This window comes from Oryctolagus cuniculus, chromosome 3 (genome assembly GCF_051225735.1).
Source record: "Oryctolagus cuniculus isolate XC-2025 breed Fujian yellow rabbit chromosome 3, ASM5122573v1, whole genome shotgun sequence".
NCBI lineage: Eukaryota > Metazoa > Chordata > Mammalia > Lagomorpha > Leporidae > Oryctolagus > Oryctolagus cuniculus.
The window spans coordinates 108,453,811-108,473,656 of record NC_142869.1 but is presented as its reverse complement, the minus strand read 5'-3'; the positions used below and the strand labels follow the sequence as shown (position 1 = coordinate 108,473,656).

General features: G+C 43.9%; 1 protein-coding gene across 2 annotated transcripts in view; it reads right to left on the bottom strand.

Annotated features, from left to right (window-relative positions):
- Positions 1-9,052, bottom strand: part of MAP3K19 (mitogen-activated protein kinase kinase kinase 19) — a 69,246-nt gene extending 60,194 nt beyond the window's left edge. For both annotated transcript variants that reach the window (XM_051849600.3, XM_089329285.1), the window contains exon 1: positions 8,796-9,052. The gene's annotated coding sequence lies outside the window, so the exon portion shown is untranslated. The remainder of the gene's footprint in view (positions 1-8,795) is intronic.
- Positions 9,053-19,846: the final 10,794 nt, after the last annotated feature.

The following is a 19,846-nucleotide window of genomic DNA, read 5'->3' as shown; positions in this document are numbered from 1 at the left end:
TACTTTAATTATATGGGAGCCAACAAAGCAATGGGTGGCTCCAGGGTAACATTTTGTCTTTACTGTCACCTGTTTGCTTTTTCATGTGTAAAAATATTATAATAGTTTTAAATACCATTTTGCAAAAGCGAGAAACCTTAAAATTCTGCCAGGTTTTGCATACCTGTGTTAAATTAGGTACAACAATAATTTCAACGTTACTTTGGAGGATCCATGACAGCACAGGAGAAGAACTTAGGAAGGATCAGCAGCGAAAGAACACAGGCTTTGGAGCCTGCCAGCACCTGATTCAAATCCTTTCTCTGGAGATGGCCAGCTGCACGATGCTGAGCAGGCTACTCATCTCCTCTGAGCTTCATATGAGGGATGGGCATTTGGTGTGGCACTTAAGATGCTGCTTGGATATGCCGTATCAGAGTGCCTGGGTTCTGGTTTTGGCCTTGCCTCCAATTCTGAATTTTTCTAATGAAGACCTTAGGAGGCAGCAGGTGAGGGTTTTGATAAAGTCCCTGCCACCCATGTGGGAGAAGTGGATTGAATTCCAAACTCCTGGCTTCAGTCTGGCCCAGCCCTGGCTGTTAAGGGCATTTGGAGAGAGAACTAGGAGATGGGAGATCTCTGCCTGTCTGCCTATCTATCTCTGTCTCTTTCAAATAAATAAAATAATTAAAATGGAACTGACAGTTTCTTCTTCGAAAGGTCAGTGAGGATATGAAATACTATCTGTAAAGTGTATGCACATTCTATAGATGAAAATTTGTGTTGGATTTTATTTCCTTTAATGTTGCTTCTTGACCTCCCTATAGTTGTTCTCTTTGTTGAAGTCCTGTGCTCCCCAAAAAACTGTCAGTTTCTCAAAATCAGGGATACTCCATGCTTCACCCTCTTGCATGTTCCATAATTTCCCCAAAGTGGGAGTCACTGAGGAGCATGGCGGCCCTTGTTCTAGATTTCTCAGAAAATTTTAAATATCCCATTTTATTTCCCAAATCTTTTAAATACCTCTTACATGGCAATTTTGAAGTTACCAAATTACGTCCCTATCCCCTCTATGGAGATTCTTGCTGCTAGAAACAACATAGGATCCTTTCTCACACTTCATATTCCAACTTCTGCTTCTGGCATCATAATCGCTATGTGTAGTCACATGCTGTTTCATTAAAGGGGAGTTTACTTGCAATGACCTGGCATTGGGTTGAAAGCAAAAGAACAAGAGGCTTATTACATAGTGCTGCCTTGTGTGGAAAACTAGGAAAAATACACAAGAAAGTCTAGACTTGATCTTGAATTTTTTAAACACACAAATGCCTTCACAATTCATGGACCAGACTACATAAAGTCCTCTTTTTCAAAAGAGAATGAATTCATTATTCCATGAATTCGTGATTTCATTAGGAAGAGACTGGATGCCCTTCAGGAACTTCCATTGACCTGTCACTACAGAAAATAACAAGAATAGCCAAGGGAAAATACAAAAAGAACATGAGGATTAAGCGCCCACACAAACAACAAATAATGAATCTTATAGACGTCTGAGGAATGGAATGGTGGTATAGCTTGAGATATTCCCTTGATAGAAGGAATCAACAGGGCCGGCACCGCAGCTCACTAGGCTAATCCTCCGTCTTGCGGCGCCGGCACACCAGGTTCTGGTCCCGGTCGGGGTGCCGGATTCTGTCCCGGTTGCCCCTCTTCCAGGCCAGCTCTCTGCTGTGGCCCGGGAGTGCAGTGGAGAATGGCCCAAGTCCTTGGGCCCTGCACCTGCATGGGAGACCAGGAGAAGCACCTGGCTCCTGCCTTCAGATCAGCGTGGTGCACCGGCCGTGGCGGCCATTGGATGGTGAACCAACGGCAAAGGAAGACCTTTCTCTCTGTTTCTCTCTCTCGCTGTCCACTCTGCCTGTCAAAAAAAAAAAAAAAAAAAAAAAAAAAAAAAAAAAAAAACCCATCTGGACAGCCAAAGAAGAGGAGGGAGGGCAGTACTGACAGGGAGAGGCATGAACAAGGGCCTCTACCCAGGGCCGAGGAGCGAGGAGGAGAATAGAACTGAGAGAGATTTACACTGTATTTCTCCTGCAGGCTGGGAAGCCCATGGAGTGTTTCGTGTATTGCCTTTTAGAAACATTAGTACTTTAGGAAGATTGGGGCAGAATGTGGCAAAGCAGGTAAAGCCGCCAACAGCCAGGGCTCAGGCCAGGCCAAAGCCTGGAACAATATCTGGATCTCCCATATGAGTCTCAGGGACCCAAGCCCTTGAGCCATTTTCTGTTATCTCCCAGGGTGCATTAGCAGGAAGCTGGATCTGAAGCAGAGCAGCCAGGACCGGAAGGGCACTCCAATACAGAATGTGGGCATCCCAAGCAGCACCTTGACCCACTGAACCAATTAACTACAGCATAGTTTCAGGTTCACAACAAAGTGGAGCAGAGAGTACAATATGCCCCCTGCTTCCAACCCCTCACTGATCTCTTCACTATCAACAGCCTGTATCCGAGTGGCACAATTGTCACACCTGGCGAACTTCCAAACACAGTACTATCACACAGTTATTCTTTTTTTTTTTTTTTTTTGAGAGGTAGAGTTATAGACAGTGAGAGGTAGAGACAGAGAAAGGTCATCCTTCTATTGGTTCACTCCCCAAATGGCCACAAGGGCTGGAGCTGTGCTGATCCGAAGCCCGGAGCCAGGATCTTCTTCCAGGTCTCCCACATGGGTGCAGGGGCCCAAGCACTTGGGCCATCTTCCATTACCCTCCTGGGCCACAGCAGAGAGCTGGATTGGAAGAGGAGCAACCAGGACTAGAACTCGGCGCCCATATGGGATGCCGGCGCCACAGGTGGAGGATTAACCAAGTGAGCCACGGCGCGCCAGCCCCCAAGCAAAGTCATTCTTTATGTGAGGGCTCGTGCTTGGTGTCTCTTCTATAGGTGAATGAATAACGATGTATACTGATCCCTGTTATATCACAGATACTTTCATAATCCTGGAAGTCCTCTGTGTTCTGTCTGTTCCTCCTTCCCTCCCCTACTAACCCCTGGCATCCAGTGATCTTTAACTGTCTGCAGGAGGCTCCTTTTAAAAATCAAATTGCTCAGAGACTCCTATGATCAGGCGGCCTCATAACAAAAATGGCTTGGTGATTAGAATTCCATCCACAAGCCACTTCATTTTCTAACTGACATTTCTCATTCCCAGCTTGTTTTTTCTTTTGATTTAAACTTTCTAGAATAGATACTCATTTTCCCTTCTGCATTCATTTTTGTTTTCAAAGATTTATTTATTTGAAAGGCAGAGTTACAGAGAGAGAGGGAGAGACAGAGAGAGAGATATTCCAACACCTGGCTCACTCCCCAAATGCCTACACATGAGCCTCCCACATGGGTACAGGGGCCCAAGCACTTTGGCCCTCTTCTGCTGCTTTATCAGGGAGCTGGATCAGAGGTGTAGTAGCCGGGACTCGAAAAGGTACCCACATGGAATGCTGGCGTGTCTGGCAATGGCCTAACCCACTATGCCACAACACTGGCCCCTTCACCCACTATTTTTTTTTTTTTTTTTTTTGACAGGCAGAGTGGACAGTGAGAGAAAGAGACAAAGAGAAAGGTCTTCCTTTGCCGTTGGTTCGCCCTCCAATGGCTGCCGCGGCTGGCGCACTGCGCTGATCTGATGGCAGGAGCCAGGTACTTATCCTGGTCTCCCATGGGGTGCAGGGCCCAAGCACTTGGGCCATCCTCCACTGCACTCCCTGGTCACAGCAGAGAGCTGGCCTGGAAGAGGGGCAACCGGGACAGAATCCGGCGCCCCGACCGGGACTAGAACCCGGTGTGCTGGCGCCGCAAGGCGGAGGATTAGCCTAGTGAGCCGTGGCGCCTGCCTTCACCCACTATTTCTAACAAAGATTGCTTTGAAGTAGACATGAATTCCTCAAGCTTTTCCCTTCCTTTGTTCAAAAGAAGTTATATAATAATAGCAATAATATGATAACAGCAATGATATCCAACATTTATTAAATGTTTACTATGTGCCTCTCATGGCTCTAAATACTTTACATGTATTTTATATATTTAATTCCAAATATTATTATCTCTATTTTACAGATGTGAAAAAGGAGGCATAGACCTTGGCAAAAATAGGATTTCATACTGGAGAGGTGAGAGTGTTAGTGCCCAGGAAGACTTACTGGAACTAGTATTTATGTGTGTATTTTTAATTTTATTTTTTAAAAATGTATTCATTTATTTAAAGGTAGAGTGACAGAAAGAGGCAGAGAGAGAGAAAGAGCACTAGGGGCCGCCATTGTGGCACAGCAGGTTAAACTATTGCTTGCAATGCTGGCATCCTATTTGAGCTCTAGTTCAAGTCCCAGCTCTTCCACTTCTGATCCAGCTCCTTGCTAACGGACCTGGGAAAGCGGAGCAAAATGGCCCAAGTACTTGGGTCCCTGCCACCTACATGGGAGACGCAGATGAAGTTCCATGTTCCTGGTTTCACCTAGCCCCAGCCATTGTGGCCATTTGGGGAGTGAACCAGCAGATGAAAGATCTCTTTCTCTTTGTCTCTCCCTCTCTCTCTCTGTAACTCTGCCTTGAAAATACATAGATCTTTACAGAAATAAATAAGAAAGAGAGAGAGAGAGAGAGAGAGAGAAAGGAAGGAAGGAAGGAAGGAAGGAAGGAAGGAAGGAAGGAAGGAAGGAAGGGAAGGAGAGAGAGAAAGAGAGAGAGAGAAAGAGAGAAAGAGAAGAAGGAAGGAAGGGAGAAAGGGAGGGAGGGAGGGAGGGAGGGGCTGGCACTGTGACTTAGCTGGTAAAGCTGCCTCCTGTAGCACCGACATCCTGGTTTGAGTCCTGGCTGCTCCACTTCCAATCCAGCTCTCTGCTATGCCCTGGGAAAGCAGTAGAAGATGGCCCAAGTCCTTGGGCCCCTGCACCCATGTGGGAGACCTGGAAGAAGCTCCTGGCTTTGGATTGGCCCAGCTCCAGCCATTGTAGCTGATTTCAGAGTGAACTATCGGATGGAAGACCTCTCTCTCTCTCTCTCTCTCTCTCTCTCTCTCTGCCTTTCCTTCTCTCTCTGGGTAACTCTGACTTTCAAATAAAATAATAAACCTTTAAAAAAATAAAGAAAGAGAAAAAGGAACAAAAAAAGAGAGATCTTCATCTGCTTGTTCACTCCCCAGATGCTCACAGCAGCCTTGACTGGGCCAGACCAAGGCCAGGAACCAGGAAGTCCATCCAGGTCTCCCATTAGAGACAAGTGCTTGAGCTAGCATCTGCTGCCTTCCCAGGCACAGTAGTAAAGCTGGATGGGAAGCTGAGCAGCTGCGACTTGGACTCCAACTCGTACTGTGATAGGAGATGCAGGTGTCCTGAGTGGCAGCTTAACCTACTGTACCAAAATGCCTGCCCTCTTTTTAAATTTGCAGATAGATTTATTTGAGAGGCAGAAATAAAGAGAGGGGGGAGAGAGAGAGTACATGCTCACACTCACTGGTTCACTCCCCAAATGCCTGCCACAGCCAGGACTAGGCCAAGTCAAAACCAGGAGACTGAAATTCAACCCAGATCTCCCACATGGGTGGCAGCAACACAATTCCTTGAGCCATCATCACTGCCTCCCAGGGTTTATTAGCAGTAAACTCGAGTCAGGAGTCAGAGGTGGTAGTGCAGGCATTTGGATATGAGATGCACGCATCTTTGCTGCTAGCCCAAATGCTCACCCCAGAGCCAGTATTTAAAGCAACATTTGTACAACAAGTCTGTTTTCATTTTTGTGTTTGGACCTTAGGTAGATGAGGATGAGTACATGCTTCATTAGATCTTGAACTGTGTCAGGTTTTCCTCTTGTTTTATTTTGTATCCCCCCCTCTTTTAACCTCTGATCTTCTCTGAGCCTTGCAGGAACCCAGTGAATTGTGCTGGAAAGGTATCCTAAAATGTGTATGTGTGGTAACAAAGATATGGCGCTACTGTGTGTGTGTTGTGTATGTGTGTGTAGAGTATACAAGTAATACTGTACTAATTGTACACTTGTTACTTATTTTTAAATTGAACATTTTGCTTTTATTCTTCATCTTTGTACTCCAATGCACCCCCCAGTTGATAAACTTCCACCAAATTTTATTATCTCTTCCTTGGGTGACAGACATCTATGCTGTCTCCAGCTTCCCACTTCACACACTGTGATTAATAGCTTTGGGCCTTGTTATGCACCATGCAAAAGTTTTTTTTTCTGAGGCAAAGGGGTCAAGTGTATTTAATTTCAGTCCCTGTCTCCAGATTGTTCTCTAGAAGGAGGTATCAATATACACTCCCACCAGCAGGGCTTGTTTTCTTGAAGAAGGGAACATTTGGTTAACTGCGGTCACTCAATCATCATTATCCTAATCATTAGCTTTTTTTTTTTTTTTTTTTTTTTTTTTTTTAACAGGCAGAGTGGACAGTGAGAGAGAGAGACAGAGAGAAAGGTCTTCCTTTGCCATTGGTTCACCCTGTAATGGCTGCCGCGGCTGGCGCACCATGCTGATCCGATGGCAGGAGCCAGGTACTTATCCTGGTCTCCCATGGGGTGCAGGGCCCAAGCACTTGGGCCATCCTCCACTGCCTTCCCTGGCCACAGCAGAGAGCTGGCCTGGAAGAGGGGCAACCGGGACAGAATCCGGTGCCCCAACTGGGACTAGAACCTGGTGTGCCAGCGCTGCAAGGTGGAGGATTAGCCTAGTGAGCCACGGCGCCAGCCATCATTAGCTTTTAACAAGCTGTGAACCTGGAACTTCACTAAGGCCAGAGGAGCAGATTATATTATCAAAATCAAACATCAGAAAAATTTTGAAGCAAATAACATATCTGTCCCAGCAAATTGCTTTACAATTTGGATTTATATATATGAGAGTACTTCAGAAAGTTCATCCGAAGATGTTTATTTTGGTGCAAAAATTTTTTATATCATGCATAGTTTATTTTTTCTCATAACATGAATTTTTGCCAACTTTTTGAAGACCCTTCATATGTTAGGGAGTTTTGATTTACCTCTTTCCTGTAAACTTTAGGAGAGAGTATTTCACAAGTAGTTTCTAGCACCTAAAATAAAAATTTAGATTTAATCAAACTTAAATCAAATCACTACAATACTGGGCAACATGGTCATTATCTGATCATCCATGGAGTCTTAACACTAATTATTGACTGGAGAAAGACAATGAACATCAAATGAACACTTAGCAATTTTCTAATGCAGAAACAATTCTATTTTTAAAAAATTTTTAAGGTGGATAAATTTTGTGTATTTCATATATGCAAATTTAGGAACACGGTGATACTTACCACCCTACCCTCCCTCCCACCCAAGCTCCCACCCTTTCTTCTCTTTCCTCTCTTATCCCATCTCTTAATTTTTACAATGATCTATTTTCAGTTTACTTTCTGTTTTTTAACTTTTATTTAATAAATATAAATTTCTAAAGTACAACTTTTGGTTCAGCTTACTTTATACTCATAAGATTAACCCCACACAAAGTAAAGAGTAAGAAGAAAAAACAGTGGTCCTCAACAGTAGAGACAGGGCTGTAAACAATCATGGAATCCCAAAATGTCCATTTCACTCCTATATACTACCTACTAGCTACTCTGTCAGTTACCACAGATTAGGGAAAACATACAGTATTTGTCTTTTTGGGATTGGCTTATTTCACTAAGCGTAACAGTTTCCAGTTGCATCCATTTTGTTGCAAAAGACGGGATTTCATGCTTTTTATTCCATAGTGAATATATACCACAATTTCTTTATCCAGTCTTTAGTTGATGAACATCTGGGTTGATTCCCTATCTTAGCTATTGTGAATTGAGCTATAATAAACATGGGGGCACAGATAACTCTTTCATATGCTGATTTCATTTTGTTTGGGTAATTCCCAGGAATGAGATGGTTGTGTCATATGGTAGATCTATTTTCAGCTTTCTGAGTTATCTCCATACTGTCTTCCTCAGTGGCTGTACTAGTTGACATTCTCACCAACAGTGGATTAGGGCACCTTTTCCCCCACATCCTCACCAGCACTGATGGTTTGTTGAGAAATCATTCTTTCAGATAACAAGCACAGATTCACATAGCTTTTTACAGCGGGCTCCCTGTCCTCCTCTGACCTTCAATCTGTACATTTCCATTTAAAGTTTTTTCATAAGAAAACTTCTCAGTTGTCCATTTAGAATTGTTTTGAGCAGTGATTTTTAAGCAATAATGTTTCATTCCACAGAATTTTCTGCTTTAGCATCTATTGATGCCCAGTCTTTTTAACTATATGCATAGATTTTTTACCTGTAAAGTCAGTCAAAGCTTATTATTATATTATATATTTAATTTGGAATCTTATGTGATAGACTGAAAGCAATAGGAGTCCCATTCTATGCTGAGAGATCCTGGCCAAGAAAACAGGTATACAATGTTGAGTGGTTACAAGAAAATTTATAATCTGTAAAGTTTACATGTGTTGGTGTTGAAACTAAAATAAGATTTTGATCCTGGGTATAAGTCAATGGAAGCAAGTGTGTTTATGTATCTTTCTTGTTATCACTAGGCTAGCCTGTACTCTAGAACTATTGGAAGGGATTGTCACAATATTTGAAAAGTCAAAAATTACTTATGACAACTCTATGCAGATCATTCATTGTGATTAGCATCTGCTTTCCTCTATCAGTTTACCTGATATTTCTTCTCAGGGAGTGCTTTGGGGAGAAAAAAAAACCTGCAACATAGCTATTATCCGAAACAATATGAAAAGTGAAGATTTACTTGACTTACCTATGGGGTGTTTTGCCAAGGGAGTTAGTTCACAGCTGAAGAAGCACCAGCCAACATCATCCTAATTCACTGTGGCACTGACTTCTGGGGCAGTTTTTAACCCACACTTCAGCCAGGGATCCGCTGAAAAGCAGCATAAGTTTAGATTTTTTTCTTTGATTATTTTCCAGTATTACACAGCCTAAATGCTTTTAGAAATTAGTAACTTTTAAAGCTAGTTCCTCCTCCACAAACCCTTCAGTTGTTTGCAATGAGACTGTTTAGTTTACAGGCTGTCACCCAGGCAACCACCCACTGTGTGTCTAGCTTGGAGAATTGAAAGCAGGACAATCTCATCCAGGAAAGAAAACAAGAGTTGAGACACGTTTCCAAGCTGCTGTTTCAGTGAATCAAAAAGTCGGACCTCCATGCATTCCCTTGGCTGACAAAATTGCCGTTGTCCTTATCCACTGAGACTTTCTATGGGAAGTCATGCCTTTGTAATCCCTGTACTGTGCCAGTAGGGTCCCTTTACAAGCCTGAATATAGGTCACAGAGTGAGAAGCCAGCTGGTTGTATTTTTAGACTCAGACTTAAGAAAGCACCAGTGGGTAGAAATCCTTACATTAGAACATGCTTCATGTCTAGACAGGTTTGTGGTGTTTTGAAGCAAAAGCTTCATTAAATGGGCTACAGTTTTGTCTGACTCCTAAGTGGCAATAAACCAGGCTAAAATAGCTTCAGGGCATGGACTTCAAAAACATGCTCAAGAGGAAGTAGACTCAGAGCGCTCCACACCGTAAGATCACCTGGCGTCTGTGGGCGGCCAGGTTTTCTTCTGCCACGCACTGAAGGATGCAGGGGATTTCCCTTCTAAAGATGCTCTTCATTCACTGGGGTACACATGGTATAACAACAACAGCTAACACTTGCTGAATACTTACTAGGTTGGTCCTTTACAGGAATGATACTATTTAACCCCAGAGCAATGCTATAGAGCTGATACATCAGCCACCATCAAGCCTACGTTATGGGTGATAACACGGAAGTTTAGAAATTTAAACTAATGAATGGAGGAACCAGGGATGAAACAGCCTGACAACAATGTTGTACTGCGCTAACACAGCAATGTGTGCATGCGTTACACACACACACACACACACACATGTTCACGCACATGCTTCTCCAGTGAATGAAGACTTTATGGTAAAGATTTCTGGGTTTACATAGACTCTTTCAATTCAGTCTAAAGCAGTTTAGCACTGATCCGAGGCTGTTATTCTCTCTTCTACTTTCTGCACTCCAGCTTATTTTTGGCTCGCAGCTGGGATAGTACTCTCTCTTAGGTTCCATGTCAAGAAGTGGTGAGTACTACAGTTTCTGACTTTTAAATTTCTGCAGGGTGATCCTTGGTTTCAAGCTGGTATATAATCAGTGAATTTTGTATTGGTTTCCTAAAGAGTAATCCTCCTCTCATTCTTTCCTGAGGATTTATTTATTTGAAAGAGAGAGTGAGAAAGCAAGAGAGCGAGAGAGGTGTCCCATCTGCTTGTTCACTCCCATGATAGCCAGCTGCAATCTGGGCTGAAGCCAGGAGCCAGGCCCTCTAGCCAGGTCTTCCACATGGGTGGCAGGAACCCAAGCTGATGGGCCACCATCTGCTGCCTCCCAAGCACATTGGCAGAAAGCTGGATTGGAATCCCCGAGGAGCTGGGACCTGAGCTAGACACTGTCCTATGGAATGCAGGCATCCCACGCAGCAGCTTAACCTGCTGTGCCACGATGCCTGCCCTTGGTCTCTCATTTTGAGAAATAATTGCTTATTCAAATCATGGTGTATGTGTCTGTGGTTTTTTTTTTTTTTAAGAAATTCAATTTTTTCAGAAACAGTGAACAGACACACCAGACAAGGACACTATCAAGGACAATATTAGGCATTAAAGACACCAGAGAACTGTAAAAAACTCTAAGGACACCTGGAAGAAGAGGAGTGTTTAATTTTCTGGGATGGAGGGGGATATTCATTTTCCAGGGCTGCCATAACAAAATCCTGTAGACTGGGTCGTTTGAAAAACAGAAATATATTTGCTCTTTGCTCACAATTCTGGGGGCTAGAAGTTCAGATCCAAGGTGTCAGTATTGGTGTCTCCTGAGGCCTCTCTCGGTGTTTGCAGAGGGCCACCTTCTTGAGGTGTCTACACATGACATGTTCTCTGCATCTGTGCATCCCCAGTGTCTCTCCGACTGTCCTAATCTCTTCTCATAAGCACACCAGCCACACTGAATTAGGGTTTATGGTAATGGCCTGATTTTTTTTTCCAAAGATTTATTTATTTACTTGAGAGGCTGAGTTACAGAGAGAGGGAGAAAAAGAGAGAGAGAGGTCTTTCATCTGCTGGTTCACTCCCCAAATGGCCACAACAGCTGGAGCTGGGCCAATTTGAAGCCAGGAGCCAGGAGCTTCCTCCAGGTCTCCCACATCGGTGCAGGGGCCCCAGGAGCTTCCTCCAGGTCTCCCACATGGGTGCAGGGGCCCAAGCACTTGGGGCATCTTCCACTGCCTTTCCAGGCCATTAGCAGGGACATGAACTGGCACTCATATGGGATGCCAGTGCTGCAGGAGGTTGCCTAACCCACCATGCCACAGAGCCAGCCCAGTGGCCTGATTTTATGTTAATCACCTCTTTAGAGACCCTTTCTCCAAATGTAGTCACATTCTGAAGGACCAGGGATTAGTACTTTGATACATGAATTTTGGTATATATAACTCAGCCTTAACAGGGGACATAGGTAGTTTACACAGAAAAGGTAATATCTGAGCCTGAACTTGAAGGACAGTCTGCCAGATAAACTATAGACACAAGGACATTGGAAAGAGATTAAAAAATAGCATGTCCAGAGAAAGCACAGACTGTTGAAAACACTGTATGTGTGGCCGGCACCGCAGCTCACTTGGCTAATCCTCTGTCTGCGGTGCCAGCACCCCAGGTTCCAGTCCCGGTTAGGGCGCCGGATTCTGACCGGTTGCTCCTCTTCCAATCCAGCTCTCTTCTGCAGCCCGGGAAGGCAATGGAGGATGGCCCAAGTCCTTGGGCCCTGCACCTGCATGGGAGACCAGGAGGAAGCACCTGGCTCCTGGCTTTGGATCGGCACAGTGTGCTGGCCATAGCAGCCATTTGGAGGGTGAACCAATGGAAGGAAGACCTTTCTCTCTCTTTCTCACTGTCTAACTCTGCCTGTCAAAAAAAAAAAAAAAAAAAAAAGAATGTAATGGGGACCACAGTACCAGCCCCTCTCACCATTTCTTTTTAACCAGCACGTAAGGGCAAAAGAGAAGGAAGAAGATAAAAAAGAAACAAAAAATTAAATACTGGAAAGGAAGAAACAAAATTGCCGTTTCCACAGTTGATATGAATGTATATGTAGCAAATATAAAAGTATTTATTGGCAGATTTTAAGAATTAATAAAAGAATTTATCAATGGGATTTGATTTAAAAATCAATGTACCAAGATCAACTATATTTCTATATATTGGCAAAAAAAGAAAAGAAAATTTTTGAAAAACTACCATTTATAGTATTGTTAATAAACATCTAATAACTGAATAAATCTAATGGAATATGCCCAATAGGTAAATATTTATTTTTAATAAGTTAAAATAATATATTTATTAAAATACTTACTTTGGAAAACTATAAAATTTATTTCCATAGACTTCAATAAGATATAAATATATAGTTATCCATGGATTAAGAGGCATATATTGCGAAGATGTAACTTCTTTCAAATGATCACAATCAAAACTATTGAAGTCATTTTAGGGGTATTAACAAGCTGATTGAAAAATTACCGTCATGTCTCATTTACTTCACTTTCCTCTACTGCATTTTAAAGACACTGCATTTTTTACAAATGGAAAATGTGCGGGAACCTCTGTCTCCACTGAGCCTGTCAGTGCTGTTTTTCCACACGTACTCATGTTGTGTCTCTGTGTCACATTTTGGTAATTCTTGGGATAAGTCAAAATTGTCCTCACTATTCTATCTGTTAGAGACATGTGTGATCATAGATTCTTGAAGTTACTATTGGGGTTGTTTTGTGGCACCACAAACCATGTCCCACAGAGAACAACAAACTTACTTGATAAATGTTTTGTGCCTCCTGATTGCTCCACTCACAGCTGTTCCCCCGTCTCTCTCCCTGTCCTTGGGTTTCCCTAGTCCTGAGGTGCAACAATATTGAAATCAGGCCAATTAATACTCCTACAATGCTCTGTAACTGTTCAAGTAAGAGGAAGAGTCTCCTGTCTCTCACTTTGAATCGAATCTAGAAATGATTAAGCTAAGTGAGGAATCTATGTTGAAAGCCAAGATAGGCCAAAAGCTAGGCCTGTTGTACTAGATACGCAAGGTGTGAATGCCAGGGAAAAGTTCTTGAAAGACATTAAAAGTACCTCTCCAGTGAACACACAAATGATAAGAAAGTGCAACAGCTGATATGGAGAAAGTTTTAGAGGTCTGAATAGTTTCAGCCACACTATTTCCCTAAGTCAAAGCCTGATCCAAGGTTAGACCTTAACTCTCCTCAATTCTGCAAAAGCTGAGAGAGATGAGGAAACATGTTTATAGCTGGGCCCTGGCAAACATGCTGTTATTTGCTAAGAGGAGAATCCTTATCCCTGGAATGCTTTCTCAGGACATCCCTACCCTGGGATGGCTTATGGTGGATATATGGATTTAAGGATCTTGGCTTCCTAAAAATGCCAGATAAGCTGTTCAGCCATATGACTATAAAATGGAAACATTTCATTACAGAAAGCAAGGGTCTGGATGTTGCCCCAGCCTGCTCCCTGCTTACCTATTCCTGTTGATTGGTTGCATTTGCTTTCCTGGAATTGTTAGTAAAGCTTGAAACTGGGTAATATCTCTGACTGTGGGAGTCTGATGTGCCAGTATGATCCTTTGTGTTCTCTCTCTCTCTCTCTCTCTCACACACACACACACACCATGCTTACTGAGACAGTCATCTTTGAAAAATGCCTTTCAATCTCCTCCAATAGGTAAGATCAGATACTGATATTCTGAAGGCAGAAGAAAAGAAAAATTAAAATTATAAAGACAATAAAGAGGGTATTTCTGGTGGAAAGAGCCCTGGAATACAGGAATTAGGATTACAGAACTCTCATCTTCCTCTTCTTATCTCTATGATGAGCTTACTTTTTCCATTTACAAAATGAAAGAGTTGAACAATATTTTTTCAGAAATCCCTTTTTTTTTTTTTTTTTTTTTTACAGGCAGAATGGACAGTGAGAGAGACAGAGAGAAAGGTCTTCCTTTACCGTTGGTTCACCCTCCAATGGCCGCCGTGGCCGGCGCACTGCATTGATCCGAAGCCAGGAGCCAGGTGCTTCTCCTGGTCTCCCATTGGGTGCAGGGCCCAAGCACTTGGGCCATCCTCCACTGCACTCCCTGGCCACAGCAGAGAGCTGGCCTGGAAGAGGGGCAACCGGGACTAGAACCCCATGTGCCGGCACTGCAGGCGGAGGATTAGCCTAGTGAGCCACAGCACCGGCCTCCTTTGGTTTTAAAAAGCTGGAATTCTAAAACAGTAAGAAAAGTAATTTCTTTATACAGAACTAAGAGAGAGACAAGAACCCGGACAATAGTCTAGTCTTCCTCTGGTGGTCAAAATGTTTGAAAGCCCACCCTCCTTTAGCTGCTCTTGTGAGGGCATAGGTATCTCCCAATCCCCACTGCTCTATCCCACTGCTCACGCGCTCTCTCTCTCTCTCTCTCTCTCTCAAAAACATTTATTTATTTACTTGAAAGTCAGAGTTTCAGAGAGAGGGAGAGAGTGAGAGAGAGCGGGAAGGAGAGATAGCGAGAGAGAGAGATTGTCCATCCACTGGTACACTCCCCAGATGGCCAAAATGAAGGCTAGGGGTCAGGAGCTTCATCCAGGTCTCCCACATGGTGGCAGTGGCCTGAACACTTGGGCCACCTTCCATTGCTTTCCCAGGCCATAAGCAAGGAGCTGGATTGGAGGTGGAGCATCCAGGAAATAAACTGGCATCCATATGAGATGCCGGTGTTGCAGGCAGCAGCTTTATCCACTGCACCACAACACTGGCCCCCTCATGTCCCCACCACTGGTCTCTTTAACCCAATAGACTCTCCCCAATCCACTGAATTCCCATGTCATTTTGTACCTGTATGAGGGTACTTCAGAAACTTTATGAAGAAAGGAATTAAGAGATAAGTTAATTGTGCTGGAAAAAGATTTGAAATCCATGCATAGTCTTTCTTAACATGCATTTTCCATGAACTTTTGGAAGACCTCTTGTTATGACAGTTAACAGTCAGCCTTGTTTTAGAGTTGTTTTTCTCTCGCCATTCAAATGTAATGTCTGAAGGACAAGGAACAAGTTTTAACTGCCTTTGTTTGTTGCATTAGTGATGCATATATACAATGTTTTCAGCAAATGTTTTGAACTGAATATACCCTCGGGGAAAAATAAAAAACAGTGGAGAATTTCACGCACTGGTGTTTTGCTCACTATAGGATAATCTCTAGTTTTCAACAGAGCTGTGCTTTTACTAATTCTGGGTAGGTAGAGAGGAAGAGAAATGATGTCAAGGAATGCTAGTGCCAGGTGAAATGCTGTAAGGTGGGCCTGAAAGGGATGACAGTTACAGTTTGGAGGCCAATGTCGTCTGTAAGAGATAATGGATAATTCTGGAATGCTTGGGCAACCTCAACTATTGAGTAGGAGAGGATTAAAGGATTTGAAAGTTCTAAAAAGAGCTTTTCTGCCGAGGCAGCAGCGGTTTGAATGCAAGCTGCATCTTCTGCATATTAAGCACCATCTATTTGTCTCTTGTGACATGGTTGTGGGAAGAGGTGAGAGTTCTTTTCAGAAAGTCCATGATGAAGCCTTTTTTTTTTTTTTTTTAAGATTCATTTATTTTATTTGAGAGACAGAGTCATAGAGAGGGGGAGAGAGAGAGAGAGAGAGAGAGGTCTTCCATCCACTGGTCCACTCCCCAGAGGGCAGCAATGGCCAGAGATGCACCAATCCAAAGCCAGGAGATTCTTCCAGGTCTCCTATGTGGATGCAGGGGCCTAAGGACTCGAACCATCTTCCCAGGCCATAGCAGAGAGCTGGATCGGAAGTGGAGCAGCCAGGACTTGAACCAGCGCCCATATGGGATGCCAGCACTGTGGGTGGAGGCCCTACCCACTATGCCACAGCGCCAGCCTGGAGCCTGTTGTTTTTAAGAAATACTACCTTCCTAGGAGTATTTTACCCAAAACTTCTCCTTTTCAACCTAGAAAGTGGTGGAAGGAGTAGCGTGTTAAAAGAAGGAAATAAGGTTGACAGGACATCTCAGTGGGCGGAGAACAGACTTAAAAGGTAGTTGAGGGCCGGCACCTCAGCTCACTAGGCTAATCCTCCGCCTTGCGGCGCCAGCACACCGGGTTCTAGTCCCGGTCGGGGCGCCGGATTCTGTTCCAGTTGCCCTTCTTCCAGGCCAGCTCTCTGCTGTGGCCTGGGAGTGCAGTGGAGGATGGCCCAAGTGCTTGGGCCCTGCACCCCATGGGAGACCAGGATAAGTACCTGGCTCCTGGCTTCGGATCAGCGCGGTGCGCCGGCTGCAGCGCGCCAGCCACGGTGGCCATTGGAGTGTGAACCAACGGCAAAGAAAGACCTTTCTCTTTGTCTCTCTCTCTCTCACTGTCCACTCTGCCTGTCAAAAAAAAAAAAGGTAGTTGAGATCCAAGGATCACAGCAGCCTGGAAACATATGAAAGAGATCGAGATTTTCTGTGACTCTGAAAGGGTCGTTAACCAAGGTATTTTGCAAATCAGAAAACCATTGTGAGCAGAAAAGTCTTCAATTCCATGATATGGGGCCAATGATGACACTCTTTAAAGTCCTGGCTCCCAAATATGGTTGACCATCAATTTCATTTGGAGAGATTTTGTAAAATCATGGATTCCTAAAATCCCACTGCAAACACGCAAGACACTTGGAATCACTCTTTATAGGTGAGGAATGCAAATTTACACAAGTAAAATCATTTAGCTTCACCAGCAATCAGGAAAAAGCAAATCAAACCACTTTTTGTTCATCATGTTAGCAAAAATGTATAAAACTCATAATATTATACCTAGGGAAATATGTACTCTAGGACACTATTAGTGAGTGTGTAAGTTAGTAAAGATCATTTTGGATATTGCAATCTGTTGATGTTGTAACCAAGAGTTACAACATCCAGGCAAAAGGGAGAGCAGAGGCCACTAAGGCAGGCAGAGAATCTACTATCCTGAGGTTGTTTTTCAGACAAGGTTTCAGAAGAACTTATTTTTCAACATGGCACTTAGAAGCTCCACAAACGGCTGGTGCCGCGGCTCACTAGGCTAATCCTCCGCCTACAGCGCTGGTACCCCGGGTTCTAGTCCCAGTTGGGGCGCCAGTTCTGTCCCGGTTGCTCCTCTTCCAGTCTAGCTCTCTGCTGTGGCCCGGGATGGCAGCAGAGGATGGCCCAAGTGCTTGGGCCCTGCACCCGCATGGGAGACCAAGAGGAAGCACCTGGCTCCTGGCTTTGGATCAACGCAGCGCACCAGCCATAGCGGTCATTTGGGGAGTGAACCAACGGAAGGAAGACCTTTCTCTCTGTCTCTCTCTCTCACTGTCTAACTCTGCCTGTCAAAAAAAAAAAAAAAAAAAAAAGCCCCACAAACAAGGAGTGGCTCGAGCTGCAAGAAACCAGTTGGAGTTGGGTCTTAGTGACTTGAGTTGAACTTTTCTCTCGATAACACTGCATTTTCCACCCAAGGGAGGGGGAGTTTATAGTGATCTTCTGAACACACAATCTATGCAGTTGTATGTTGCCTGCATGTATGAGTAGGAAGAGCCCCTCTCTCTCCTCTTTGCTACATCTTGGACCTTCCCCAACTCTTACTATAGGGAGGCAGTTTCTCTAGGGAATTACATCTCCTCTCCCCTGCCCCCCGCTGCCCCCATCTCCTTTACTTGTCCCAAGTCAGTAAAGCTTTCCTCTGGGCAACTCCCACTTGGGGCTGATTGATTGCTGACACCCCAGGCAAATGGACCCTTTGTGCCTACAACACTCTCTGTTAGGAAAAGAGTTGCAGATTGGTGCCTCCTCACTCAGGGCACCATAAACATTAGGAAAAAGGCGCAGAATAGAGAGAAGGCACTGTACGAATTTACAGCCAGACAGAATTTATTCAGAGAAAAGAAATTCGTAGAGGTGGGTGACCCACTGTCCGTGTACACATTGATGGAACACTTGGCAGAAGTCCTTGACCCCCAGGGACCGGGCCTTTTTATATCTTAGGAGGGCTAGGGAGGGGGGTAGGGGTCGGGGGGGCAGCAGGTGGAGGGGAATTCCAGCAACTGGTCTTTCAGGTGGGGGTGGGATATGAGGGGAATAGAATGTGAGACCCAATTCAGATTCAAGGGCAGGGAATACATTCCAATGTTTATCTATCTTTTGGTCAAGGAGCGAGAATGGCTAAGGCTTACGTCTTTGTTCTATCACTTGCAACCCAGTGTTCCTACCTCTCAATATTTAGCCTACAGTAATTCTCATACATGATCACTAAGATGCAGGTAGAATGAATTTTTACCTCAAAAAAACCTTCATTCTGGAAAATTTTGAAGTAGTGAATGGTATAGTACAATGAATCCCTATAAGTTCATCATCTAAGTAAGACTTATTTTTTTAACAGAGGTAACTAACAGTCTATATATCAAGCTGTAGGAGACAATGAAGCAAAAGGTCATCCATCTTTACTTCAAATTTTGGAATGCTGTGCAGAGGTACAAAAAAAGGAAAGAGCTTTACATAATGTCTTATGTGGGCTCCAAGTCACATAATTAAGTCAAAAATTGAGTTGTCAAATAACATGTATAGCATGATTCTCTGTGATAAGGAGGTTCAGAGAACATGCCCATGGAGCTGGCCCTACCACTTACCAGCTGTGTGACTGGGCAAGTTGTCTACGTTCTTCTTGTCTCAGTTTCCTCATTGGTAACATAGGGCTGTATGGTAATAGTGTCTCCCTCTTAAGATTATTGTGACAATTAAGTGAGTTGATAGAAGTACTGACTTAGCGTGTTCATATTAAGTGCCAGACATCCTTATTTGTGAAAGAAATTGATTTAGAAGAAGGTTAAAAACTATCTTTACAACAAATTATAAAAAGATACTTATATACGTGCATATGATAGGGTCAGAAGAGATGCACACTTAACTGAGATCAGTGATTGTATGTAGGTTGTGTAAGTGTTGAAAAAACAGTCAAGATCATTTACTTTATGCATATCATTTGAGCCTTTTTCCATGAGAAAACATTCCTATTACTTGTATAATATTACAGCAGTTTAAATTAAAATGCGGATTCTCAGGCTCTACATTTGGTGACAAGTATCTCCAAAGAACAGACATAAATGGAAGATGCCGGATTAAGGGCAGCAGCATAGCAGAAACTGCAGAGGTCGAGATCCTTAAGCCATTGTAACTGGACTGGGGAGAATGTTCAAGGGATCTGAGGAGGGACTCGGCAAGCATTTGGAGATACTATTGCTGCTAAAGTCGTTGAGTGGGGCCGGTGCTGTGGTGTAGCGGGTAGAGCTACCGCCTGCAGCAGCGGCATCCCACGCGGGCACCTGTTCCAATCCCAGCTGCTCCACTTCCCATTCAGCTCTCTGCTATGGCCTGGGAAAACAGTGGAAGACAGCCCAAATCCTTGGGCCTCTGCACCTGCGTGGGAGACCCAGAGGAGGATCCTGGCTCCTGGCTTTGGATCGGTGCAGTTCCGGCTGTTGCAGCCATCTGGGGAGTGAATCAGCAGACAGAAGACCTCTCTCTCTGTCCCTCTCTCTCTGCTTCTGCCTGTCTGTAACTCTGCCTTTCAAATAAATAAACAAATATATTTTTTAAGTAGTGTCTAAGAACAGTGTGACATGGAAGGTCAGGCTGAGGCCTGATACTTCGCATTTATTAATCATCTGTAGCTGGAATAATTCACCATCATGAAC